The sequence below is a fragment of the Notolepis coatsorum genome (assembly GCF_963971535.1).
Source record: "Notolepis coatsorum genome assembly, chromosome: 9".
Lineage (NCBI taxonomy): Eukaryota > Metazoa > Chordata > Actinopteri > Aulopiformes > Paralepididae > Notolepis > Notolepis coatsorum.
Window position 1 is genome coordinate 136,014,090 of NC_140173.1, and position 13,930 is coordinate 136,028,019.

Genomic DNA, 13,930 nt, shown 5'->3' on the forward strand with positions numbered 1-13,930 from the left:
AGGATCCGCAGGGTTGATATCCAGACCGTTGATGAGCTGACGGCTCTCAGCTGGGCTGATGCGCTGTTGACTCTCAGCTGGGCTGATAGATGGCGTCAGAAGCTGCCCATATAAGGGCGTGGAAGTAGGTAGAGAAATGGCGGCTCTCGCCGTGATTGTGACAGGCACAACTTATCCATCGAGGGGCATTGGACGCGTTTCCAAGTGATCCTGTGAACCGCTAGACTTGCCTGAACAGAAAGTGTTTTAGATGTAACACACGGTCTGGAACAGGGTTTCAAGCGTTCTCGATACTGTCGCCTAGCAGGTTTTGGCCGGTACTGCACTTTTTGGGTCTCTAGATGGCTTTCACTCATAACATATAGGTCCGTGAGTGTAATAGTGATATTAAGATCGAATAAAAGAAAAAACTATCTAAAAATTTGTTAACTCGTTATTGGCACTCAATGGGTGGCGGCCAAATGGCCCAATAATGAGTAAACTCGTTGTTGGCGCAGAAAGTGTTAAAGGAATATCCCTCTAAGAAATCCCTGACTACCATATAGATGTGTACTGACCTTAACTTGTTTGATGCTTGGAGAGGATTACAGCCAAAACACAGAGATCTGATTTATTTGTCTGTCTTGTATTGACTACTTCTTTAGCTCAAGACAGGTCCTGGACAGTATAGAGCAGGGGGTCGACAACCTTAGGCACGCGTGCCACCATTGGCGTGCAGTAGCTTAATCAATGGCACATTACAGATCCAGCTCTTAAAAATTGTACCTCTACTGCAAGGGCGCAGTATCGTTAATGCCTCGTTAACAGCACTGCCAGGTTAACTCAATCAGCGCCAGAGGTAGCTGTTTACCGTGTGGTAAGAAGGCCACCGCTTTAAAGAATAGCGATACATGGCGGTGTTTGCAGGGCTCAAACCATATTTTATATCATAGCTATGGATATAAAACTATTGCCCATTTGACATCGAGTATCTATTGTTCAATTTGTGAAAAAGTTTTCATCCATACATTCCCGTTTTATACCGTGGTGAATATGAGTATAGTTTTAGAGTAATCCTGTCTAGTCCCAGAAAACGCAGATATGCAGCGTTTAGTGCATTTCACTAAAAACGTGGCGTTTCTCGCATGTATCAACAATCAATCTGAAATCAACGCTATATTATCGGTATTATGTTTCATCATGAATGCATGAAAGGGTGGGGGGGGGGGGGGGGGGTTTTCTATGCTTCGATCGTCACCAACTGAATACAATTACACACACACATTACACACATACGTTCGGATCGCGGGATGGGATTCTTCGATCAACGCAAGATTGATACCATATAGCCCTTACCTGGACTAGGATGTACTCCAAAAATAATATTCCAATTATCTGATCGCCATTCCAAGTATTGATGTCGATCGTGTTGCCAACATAATACACCAAAGAACATGAACCGGGAGTGCTTGATTCTCCTCAATCAATGCGTTATAAACGACAAGGCAAAACCAGGCCCGGACTTTTTAGATCAACGCACAGACCAAGCCAGAGAGTTTCCAAGGATGTGCAATACCGGCCGCAAGGCGGCAGGCGGCAGTATTGGATGTTTGCGATCTCAGACTCATTCCCAATGATAACACAGGCTCCCTCGTGGATTATGAATGGGAATATTGAATAAAATAAATAACGATAGAAAACCCGACTTTTCTCGGGTTTGGCGCTCAAGCGATGGTGAGTTAATCCAACTTTATACGTGAGTGGCGTCCAATGAGTTAATGGTGCATGATTACCGCAGTAGCAGTAGGACTCAGAGTCCTAAGAGCTGCATCTGTAGCAATACTTTTTCTTTTATTGACCTCTTAACGCACACCTGGATGTATACGTCCCCGTTAGCACTTGCACACACATCACGGCACCTTGCGAGGGTCTACCGGCTCGGGCTGCATTTTTCACAACACATATAATATACAGTTCGAAACATCTATTTGCCGGCGTTCTAACGCCACCTCACGCAACCAATTCCGTGCCTCGATTCTCGAGTTACATGACCATATGTCAGGTGAGCGTCTTTTTGACCACGTTGGACAGTATACACTCGAGAACTGACCAATCACCGCTGATGGTGAAAATACCAACGAGTGTCCACTTCCAACGATACCCAACATGGTGGGATGCGAATATAGAAACTAGGTGAAAGTTGATGAGCGAAAATCAGTTGTGACTCAAACTTCACAACGCACGGTGGTGGATGGCAGGATTTTTTAGGGGCGTCGGTTTACTAAAACCTCTCTCAAAGACTAATTTCTCAACATATCTTTATAAAATTTTGACCTGTACTACATAAGACTTCAGGCTATGGAACCGCTCATACCTCTATGCTTGAATAATGGAATCTGGAATTTTGCAAAGACTAAAGAAAATGTTTAGTACACAAGTTCAAGTTCAACTCAAGTTCAAACCTCTGTTACTCTATTTCATTAGCACTAAAAGTGATTATCCTTTTTTGCATTAGTAACTTCAGAATGTTATCTTTCAAAAGAGACCAGGCTCATGCATGTGCTATAAGTATAAAGCTAAGCTTTGCAAAAAAGTATGCAGTCCTCAAGTTCAAGTAAAAACACTTTTCTGCCTGCCTGTTAAGAGGGTGCCCTTTCATCTGCATGCCAAATGACTTCTTTCACAGTTATACATAGTGTTATTTATGTTAATTTGATTGATATATCAAAAATTATCATGGTCAGAGCCAATAAGGGGCAGAGTAGGGGCGGGTCTTCACAGAATGCAGGTGGAGAAGAAATAGCACTGCAGGGTTGATAGACGATGGCTGGCCCGCTAAAGTAAATGTCCAGGCATTCCAGCCCTCATGGACAGAAGAGTGGGACTTTGTGCTTCAGAAAGGCTGTGCTGTGTCTTGAAAATGTTGTTTGCCGAATGTTAAGTGTTAAATGTAATTTTACTAAACACAAGACACCGTTCAAAGATGAGGCAGACAAGGCAGAATAAATCAAACGTGCTGTGTCCAGGTATGGGAAGGTAGCAAACACCCTGGAAGTCTTTCCCACTGCTAAACATCATGCTACCGAAGAGAGCATTACTCATTGCATTGCGAAACATGGAAAGCCATTCACTGATGGCAAATATATTAAGGAGGCTTTGCTATAATAGCTTACAAGTTTTTTCTCTCTCTCTCTCTCTCTCTCTCTCTCTCTCTCTCTCTCTCTCTCTCTCTCTCTCTCTCTCTCTCTCTCTGGCTCTTCACCCTGATATCTGGCTCTGGATAACGTGTTCTGACCTCCGCCTGCCTGACTACTCTCCATGCCTCTTCCCGGAACGTCTGAGGACCTGAAACCTGTGTATTTGCCTGTAATTGCCTGTTGGACTACCCTGGACTGTGCAAGATACCCGCTATATTATCGACCCCTGCCTGTCTGACTACCCTGCCCCACACACGCTCCCTGGACTGTACGAGATTCTCCCTGTGCCACTCGATCCCTGCCTGGATACCTGACTACCCTGTCTGCCCGTCTCTTTGTCTGCATATTGGGTTCAATACGCCTAGCCCGCCGTGACAGTATTTGATCATAGATGAATGATGTTGTTCACCTGTAACCCTGCTGAATTTGCTAACCGGCAGCAAAAAGCAAATAGCATCAAGCATCAAGAATAATTCCGTTATCTAAAATACAGAAAGAGGGTGAGGAGAAATTATGAGCTATACATGGGAATAAGATATTCTCCTCCTCCCTGACTCCTATAATTGGCAACAAGATCTTCTCTCCTCTTCTCTGATTTAGTCAGTTACACAGGTTTAATCTCAGTTCAATATACCGAGATTTTTAGATGTAGAATTGAAAAGAAACCAGGCATATTGCTGTTCAGCCTTCCAGATCGGACTATGCCTCTGAGTCCTTCTAATGTCCTTCTAATGTTATGCTTCACATAACCCCAACAGTCTTTCAGTCGTATTGTTTGAAATGTTTTACCCGTGGAGAGACTGGGTGTAAGGGCAGTGAACATAATTTTACCAAATTATGGAAACCTAAATTATCACATGATGTAGTTACCTTTTGTACCTACCTAGATACATGTAGATCTATGTGTCATGTCTGTATGTATTCACATACGATTAGTGGAGGATAAGTTGCTGACTTGTGAATGTAAAATAATCTCCTCAGGTCCTACTGTAACTCAATGTAGAGGTCCGATACCGTAAACTAACCACCTGCGATTTCAAAATACACAGTGAAGCACGATGGTTCGCTGTCCGATAGTATTTATCTATCAAGAGCACAGACAATCACTGTACAAGTGAACCAATGAACAATTGTTTCAAAATGTGTAAAACTGTGTTAATATCTTAAATCGCATGTTGAATGCATGGATACTGCAGACTGAAAGAGAGAACTTGAATTACTTTTTGCTCGACTATGGACATGGACTATTGTTTTCAATTTTGGATCTGGGTGTGTATATGTTTTCCACGGACAGTTATGGCATGGACTACTTTTGTGGAGAGGCATTGTGGACAACTACAGCATGGACTATGGAGATGTGTCTTGGGCAGCCAAGGGCTCATGTTGGCCAGCTGTATGGTATGGTCAACTTGGGTGGAATTGTATTTGGAGATACATACATGGGTGACTTTAAAGAAGTAGGCTCACTGGAGCCCGGAAATCAAGTACATAACCACAATGTCGGATACGGAAGAAATATATGATTTTGAATATGATGTTGATCCTGAGACTCATGTGTTTAATGCAATTAATAATACCTGTAAATATTATACAGATGAACAGCTTAATGACATTGTTAAACCAGAAAATAGGTTTTCGTTGATACACCTAAATTGTAGAAGCCTTTATGCGAATTTCACCAAGATTAATGAATACTTAAAAACATTTAATAATAGATTTTCAGTTATAGCATTATCTGAAACGTGGTTAAAGCAGGAGAATTGTGCTGATTTTCACTTGGAGGGTTATGAGCTGTATCACCTGGATAGAAACAACAAAAGGGGAGGGGGCGTGGCCCTGTATGTGGACAGTGACTTGAAATGTAAACAAGTGCAAAGTATAGTAATCGATGACTTAATGGAAGGTATAACTGTGGAAATTGAAATGGATAAGGTGAAGAATATTGTTGTTACTTGTGTATACAGAACACCAGGGTCAAGCATAGAATCATTTAAAGACAGTTTGGAAGAGTTATTGAATGGGTTAAATGAGAGCAAAACATGTCTGATTTGTGGAGACTTTAACATTGATCTCTTAAAGCAATCTAATCACTGCACGTCAGATTTTGTGGATGCTCTATACGGCAGAGGGTTCTACCCACTGATCACAAAACCCAGTAGAGTAACCTCAACTTGTGCTACATTAATTGACAATATTTTTATAAACACTTTGGAGAACAATATTAAAAGCGGACTTGTGATAAATGATATTAGTGACCACTTACCTATATTTGTAATATATGACTGTCAAATTAAGACAAAGAAGGAAGAAAACTCCCTTAGATACACAAGGGTAAGAACTGATGACACAATAGCCAAGTTCAGGAATGATCTGGTTAATGAGGAGTGGAAAGGGGTTTATGTGGAAGAAGTAAATGCTGCATATGAGGCATTTTTGGACATTTACTTGTTGCTGTATGAAGAACACTGTCCAATGGTAGTACGGAAGCAAAAATGTAATTATAAAATAAAACCCTGGATGACAAAGGGCTTACAAAATGCAAGTAAAAAGAAAAACAAACTCTATAGAGATTTTATCAAATTAAGAACAAAAAAGGCTGAAAATCAATATAAAGCTTACAAAAATAAATTAACTACTATAATTAGAAATGCAAAGAAAGAACACTATAATAATGTCTTAAAGGAAAATATAAATAATATCAAAGAAACTTGGAAGATTTTACGAAATGTCATTGGAAGCAAAGCTGTATCTGCAGATTTACCCAATTACTTCATTAATGACAACAATACGGTTATTAAAAACGTGAATGAAGTGGTAAATGAATTTAATTCATTTTTTGTAAATGTAGGCCCAAACCTTGCTAAGAATATCCAAAGTCATAATGAAGGGAAAGCAAATAAAGACTGGACAGGGGAAAGTAAAGTGTTGCAGTCTATGTTTCTAGGACATGTGAGTGAAAGACAAATTATAGAAATAGCATTAAATTCAAAAAATAAGACATCAACTGACAGTGATGGAATTGACATGATAATTGTGAAGAAGACCATTGATTGTATAATTAACCCCCTGTGTCATATTTTTTATCTTTCCTTTCAAACAGGCACCTTTCCAGACAGAATGAAAATAGCAAAGGTTATTCCTCTATTTAAATCTGGGGACAAACACAGCTTTACCAACTACAGACCAGTGTCTTTGCTTTCACAATTTTCCAAGATTCTTGAAAAAGTGTTTGCTCATAAATTAGATAGTTTTATTGAAAAGAATAACCTGCTGAGTGAGAGTCAGTATGGATTCAGGGCAAATCGATCAACAGCCTTAGCCTTAATGAATATATATGAAGAAATAACCACAGCAGTAGATGAGAGGAATTACACAATAGGGGTGTTTATTGACTTAAAAAAAGCATTTGATACGATAGATCATCACATTTTAATTTCTAAATTACAAACATACGGTGTGAGAGGGGTGGCGATGAACTGGTTAAGTAGCTATCTTGAAAATAGACAACAATATGTACAACTCTCTGGTTACACATCTGAATGTATGAATATTGAATGTGGTGTCCCTCAAGGTTCGGTCCTGGGGCCCAAACTTTTTATTTTATATATTAATGATATATGTGAAGTGTCAAACATATTGCAATTTGTTTTATTTGCTGACGATACAAATTTCTTCAGTTCAGGAAAATACCTTAAAAAATTAGCAGATGACATTGTAAATGAAATGTGTAAACTTAAGATATGGTTTGATAACAATAAGCTATCCCTAAATTTGGAAAAAACGAAATTTATGATATTTACTAATCGAAAGAAGGACAATGTGGCATTATGTATTGACGGAGTTAATATTGAAAGAGTATCTGAGTAAAAATGTTTGGGTGTTATGTTGGATGAGAAATTGACATGGAAGCCACATATAATGTACATAAAAAATAAGGTAGCCAAGAGTGTTTTTGTTTTGAACAAGGCAAAGAATGTGCTTGATTATAATTCTATGCGAATATTATATTGTTCACTCATCCTACCATATTTGAGTTACTGTGTGGAAGTGTGGGGTAACACGTATGAAAGCAACATAAAGCCATTATTTATATTACAGAAGAGAGCAGTAAGAATAGTTCACAATGTAGATTCAAGAGAACATACCAACAAATTATTTATTAAATCCAGACTATTGAAACTTAAAGAGTTAGCTGAAATACAGACTTTATTAGTTTTGTTTAGAGCAAAATGCAGAGTATTACCAGCAAATATACAGAGGTTGTTCGTTCCCTGTCCAGATGACAGCAGAAGGAAATTAAATTTTAAACACCAATTTGCACGAACAACCTTAAAACAAAGGTGCACCTCAGTTATAGGTATCAAACTATGGAACTCTTTGCAGAACGATGAAAAGAGTTCCAATAATATATTTCACTTCAAAAGGTTGTGCAAAGAAAAGATACATAGACAGTATAGCACAGTTTAGTATAATATTGCAGTTTAGCGTGTCAGGATGACGTAGCATAGAGTTGTAGTGTAGGCCAGTATGAGTATAGTAATATAGTATATAGCAGCGTAACATAGAATAATAATATATTAAAATATTGTATAATACTGTACCAATATGGTGTAGAATAAATAGTATGATTTAGTTATATTATAATAAAATAGAAATTAGATAGTATATAGAAGTATAATACATTATATAAGTGTGTGTGTGTGGGGGTGTGTGTGTGTAAATGAATTAACCTAAATATCGCTGCTGTCGGGACAAAACCTCATAACTCCAAAAACCCAACTTTTCAGCAGATGAAAAAAACGAACACAGATTTGAGGGTGAATAGAGTTAGGAGGTTTAGACAGATGATCGGTTTAATGCTTTCCCATTGTTTAAACGTTGTAAATCCCACACACACATATGGAGGATGATCTATGGAGTTGATTTATATAATAAAAAAAAAAAAAAAAAATGGAGTTATGAGGTTTTGTCCCGACAGCAGCGATATGTAGTTTGACTGATAGATAGACAAAATGGGTTTATTTATGTTGATTTAATTTGGTTGTGTTGATGTTAAATTTCTATTAATTTTTTGCAAAATGGGTATATTCTGTTTGGTTTTACACAATATGTCTATCGGTGTGTTGTACGTGTGTAGGGGCAGGTATATATAAGATTGTTTCTTCTTCCTGTTCCTTTCGGCCATGGTATTTTTTGTGAATTATGTGAATATGTACTGTTGGACTGTGGTGATTCCATGTACGAATAAATAAATGATGATGATGATAAATGATGATGATATCTGGCTCTGGATAACGTGTTCTGACCTCCGCCTGCCTGACTACTCTCCATGCCTCTTCCCGGAACGTCTGAGGACCTGAAACCTGTGTATGACCCATTGCCTGTTGGACTACCCTGGACTGTGCAAGATACCCGCTATATTATCGACCCCTGCCTGTCTGACTACCCTGCCCCACACACGCTCCCTGGACTGTACGAGATTCTCCCTGTGCCACTCGATCCCTGCCTGGATACCTGACTACCCTGTCTGCCCGTCTCTTTGTCTGCATATTGGGTTCAATACGCCTAGCCCGCCGTGACAGTATTTGATCATAGATGAATGATGTTGTTCACCTGTAACCCTGCTGAATTTGCTAACCGGCAGCAAAAAGCAAATAGCATCAAGCATCAAGAATAATTCCGTTATCTAAAATACAGAAAGAGGGTGAGGAGAAATTATGAGCTATACATGGGAATAAGATATTCTCCTCCTCCCTGACTCCTATACAAGATCTTCTCTCCTCTTCTCTGATTTAGTCAGTTACACAGGTTTAATCTCAGTTCAATATACCGAGATTTTTGGATGTAGAATTGAAAAGAAACCAGGCATATTGCTGTTCAGCCTTCCAGATCGGACTATGCCTCTGAGTCCTTCTAATGTCCTTCTAATGTTATGCTTCACATAACCCCAACAGTCTTTCAGTCGTATTGTTTGAAATGTTTTACCCGTGGAGAGACTGGGTGTAAGGGCAGTGAACATAATTTTACCAAATTATGGAAACCTAAATTACCACATGATGTAGTTACCTTTTGTACCTACCTAGATATATGTAGATCTATGTGTCATGTCTGTATGTATTCACATACGATTAGTGGAGGATAAATTGCTGACTTGTGAATGTAAAATAATCTCCTCAGGTCCTACTGTAACTCAATGTAGAGGTCCGATACCGTAAACTAACCACCTGCGATTTCAAAATACACAGTGAAGCACGATGGTTCGCTGTCCGATAGTATTTATCTATCAAGAGCACAGACAATCACTGTACAAGTGAACCAATGAACAATTGTTTCAAAATGTGTAAAACTGTGTTAATATCTTAAATCGTGTTTATTGTCTGTAATGTGATTGCTGCTCCCATAACATGTAGGCCGGTGTAGAGCCCTTCAGTGGAACATGAAGAGAGAGAGAGAGAGACAGAGAAAGAGAGAGAGAGAGAGAGAGAGAGAGAGAGAGAGAGAGAGAGAGAGAGAGAGAGAGAGAGAGAGAGAGAGAGAGAGAGAGAGAGAGAGAGAGAGAGAGAGAGAGCTAGGTACCGGCAGTGTGTGGAGTGTATGTGATTAATACAGCTGTGAGATTTCTCTCCTACTCCCAACTCCACTCTTCCCTCCAGCAGTGAACAACCCACATCATCAACACCGGACCAACTGAGTAACTTAGAACAGGTCATCAGTCACAGAGCAGTGTGTCTGTGACAGAGAGAGAGAGAGAAGAGAGAGAGAGAGAGAGAGAGAGAGAGAGAGAGAGAGAGAGAGAGAGAGAGAGAGAGAGAGAGAGAGAGAGAGAGAGAGAGAGAGAGAGAGAGAGAGAGAGAGAGAGAGAGAGAGAGATAGGAGAGAGAGAGAGAGAAAATGTAGGGGGATGTGGGTGTGTGCGCTGTGCACATCTGCATGCTTGTCTGTTGGAGAGTTTCATATCCAGGGGCTTAGTCCCCGTCCCCCCACTGTAACCAGAGAGCCTGATGGGGGGGGGGGGGGTAGCTAAGAGATCCCCTATACACTGCTGCACACTGACGGGCTCAGGCAATCACGACTGGGATATCCATCATAGGACTGGCCATGCAGTTGTCTTCAGCTCACTGAGCCAAGTTCCAGCCCCGTAATACTGTCTAGATCATCACTCCATTAGAGGAGAGAGAGAGAGAGAGAGAGAGAGAGGGAGAGGGAGAGGGAGAGGGAGAGGGAGAGAGAGAGAGAGAGAGAGAGAGAGAGAGAGAGAGAGAGAGAGAGAGAGAGAGAGAGAGAGAGAGAGAGGTGACAAAGTTTATTGATTTTCTTCTTCAGAAGTGATCGTTCAATCCAGTCAAGCGTACTCTGTGTTTTAGAGAGGTTGAATGACGGGGCCTGTGCCTGATGAGTCCAATAAGAGAAACAAGCGTTGCCATTTCCTCAGTTAAACTCAAGTCTCTTTAATGGACTTTATCCAATATCAACAAGCACTAGATGTCATCCAAGATCATTATGGGAAGGAGTCCAAAAGGGCTGCTTTTTTGTCTTTACATAGCACTCCCCTTTCATCATAATCTGGCTTGTGACAGCTCCAAGATGCCAAGATCGATGATATCTTTACAACGCCTGTATTGCTTGGCAATAACAATTTACAACCTATAGTATTTTATTATTGTTATTTATTTAGATGCATTAAAATGCATCATGCAATATTAATGCTTCATAAAGCTAAAGAACAGACAGTTATTGGAGGCTGGCCAATGACATTAGCAGCCAGATGATTTTCATTTGCAGTTTCAAATGAATATCAGGGCCAGCAGAAGTTACTTTGTACCTTTGTATATCATCTTAAGAGGCTTGTAATTATGCAGAATTGTACAAACTTTCAACAAACAACTTTTAACAAGCCAGATGGAAAACAGAAGCCCATAGATAGATGTAGTGTGCTCCATTTGTCATTGCTGATTTTTTGCCCTGCTCAGCTGATTAGAAAAAGCTAGTCAGGATAGAGCTGAACGACTTCTAATCTTATTATCTTATCTTGACTGATATTGCAATTGTAGTATGATTCACAATATTAGAGGAATGATCATTTTTGTGTCATTATTCTTATTTTCATTGAAACACGTCTTCAAATTATCATGGTATGATTTGTAGGCTGGGACTTCTCTGTAGCACCATTATATTTAATTTATAATGGTATTTTGGGGGTTTCTGGGTAGTGTAGAGGTCTAAGCTCCGGTACTTCCGGCTTGATCAGTCGTCCCTACAAACACAATTGGCAGTGTTCACAGGTGGGAAATTGGTGGGGTATATGAGTCCTGGTCGTTTGCAATAGCGACTCCTACTGTTGCTATTGCATGCACTCATCTGTGTTTCACTACACACATGAGTGCATGCTTACCAGCTGTCCGTCTGCAACACTATTATAATCCGACATCTAAGAAGGGAGATCCCCCTTTGAATGGCCCTTCTAAGGTTTCTCGCCTCCACACTGCCTGTGGTGCATTTTTTCCTATTGCTAGGTTTAGTGAGTTCGTCCTTACCTTCGCGTGGGGTATGTCTGGAGTGTTCGCATTGCATTCATTTATCTTGCATTTATTCTAAATTTGTTGGACCTTATTATTATGTTGAGGCAATGAACACACGACCGTGTGGTTTCATAACTTTATTCAACTGACGGTTACGTTACAACACCAGCCCTACCTCGAGCGCTAACCACGCCGTCTATTAAAGGCACAGTAGCCTACAGTGTAACTGCTAGTATGTCACAACCTATACGTAGCATAACAGGACATAACCTTATGGTGTTCTTGTTTTGTTTCTTGACTTATATAATGGCCCATGGGACATTGGTCGGACAACACAGAGGCCCTCTACAGGAAGGGACAGAGCAGGCTGTTCTTCCTGAGGAGACTCAGGTCCTTCAATGTGTGCAACAAACTGCTGCAGTCTTTTTACCAGTCTGTTGTGGCCAGCATCCTCTTCTATGCTGTGGCATGCTGGGGAGGCTACATCAACTCAAGGGACACCAACAAGCTCAACAAGCTGGTGAGGAAGGCTAGCTCCGTGGTGGGAGTCGAGCTACCTAGACTTGAGGTGATGGTAGAGAGGGGGATGATAAGAAGCTGGATGCCATCATGGAGAACCCCTACCACCCCCTCTACGACGAGCTAGTCAAGATGAGAAGCTCGTTCAGCCACAGACTCATCCCCCCCGACACTCAACTAACCGCCTCGGACAGTCCTTCATACCAGCGGCCATCAGGCTCCACACAGTGGGCAGCGACTAGCAGCCTCCAGGCCCCACAACAGGGGGCAGCGACAGCGACTGCTACCAGACATTGACCTGGGACTTATAGGAACCCAAGGGGACAAAGTAGACTACCCTGGTACTTTGATTAATGTATACTCAGTAGATAGTAAATTATAACACTACCTCATGCATACTGCACCTTATGTGACACTGTGAATAATGTGAATATTCCTCAGCTAGTCAGATAGTAAATTATATTGACCATATTGATCAAATTGTTTACACTGCCTGTGTTGTCTTTTACTACCTGTATACTGTGTTGTTTTACTACCTGTACCCCCCCCCCCCCCCCCCCCCCCCCATGCTGCTATGATGCCTGAATTTCCCCAAGGGATCAATAAAGGAATATCTTATCTTATCTTATCTTATTAACGTGTGTTGTCGGGCCTTACAAATACTTTGATTTGATTTGATTTGGTCAGTCTGTTCAGCAGGGAGGTGATCTCGGGGCGCAAAACTCAGCATGCGTTATGCTTTCCCAGTGAAACTCCGAGATGTCAGGTGAAAAGAAGTGGCTGCCAACTCCACATATATTGGGAGGAGGCTAGTCTACAGTACACCCTCCCGAGACTGACAGTAGGGTAGCACAGCGGTCAAGGGGGAATTGGCATAACTACTAATGGGGGGAAAGGGCAGAAGGCCAAAAAATAAGCAATTATTTTGACACATTCCACCGTTAGCAAATATTGCACCTCCTGCTATTTGGATATTGCACTAGAGGCCATAACATTGAATTTAATGAATTGTTCAGCTCTCATGAGTTATTATATTATATCTTCACTGTCAATGCAGCCTGACATTAACAAATTGGGCACCGGGTGTTTGCCGCCACAGCCAGTGGTCTGAGGACAGAACATGGTAGAGATAAGAGCAGCCTTGCCCTCCTGCCAAGGGACACCACAGATTACGAAGGAACTCGGACTCTACAAGTCTCCAGGCAGGCAATTTCCTCTTCACTCCTAGTGCTTCCTGGGATATGGTCATGAAATAGGATTTTGTGGCCTTAAGGGTTACGAAAAGGGATAGTATTACCTATCTGGTTGTGAACCATCACACACACACACACACACACACACACACACACACACACACACACACACACACACACACCACACACACACACACACACACACACACACACACACACACACACACACACACACACACACACACACACACACACACACACAACACACACACACACACACACACACACACACACACACACACACACACACACACACACATACACATGTAACCGAGGTACCACAGTTAGTAAGCGGTACTGCAAGTTAAACTCACTCCCCAGAGGCATCCAGACCCGGAAGCAAGAGGTGGATTCATCTCTTGGTACAGTGGTCTGTGCTGTCGGCCCCGGTACAGAGAGACCGGGTTCAACTCCCACTCAGGGCGATCCCTTAGGTCACACCGGCTACACACACACACGGACA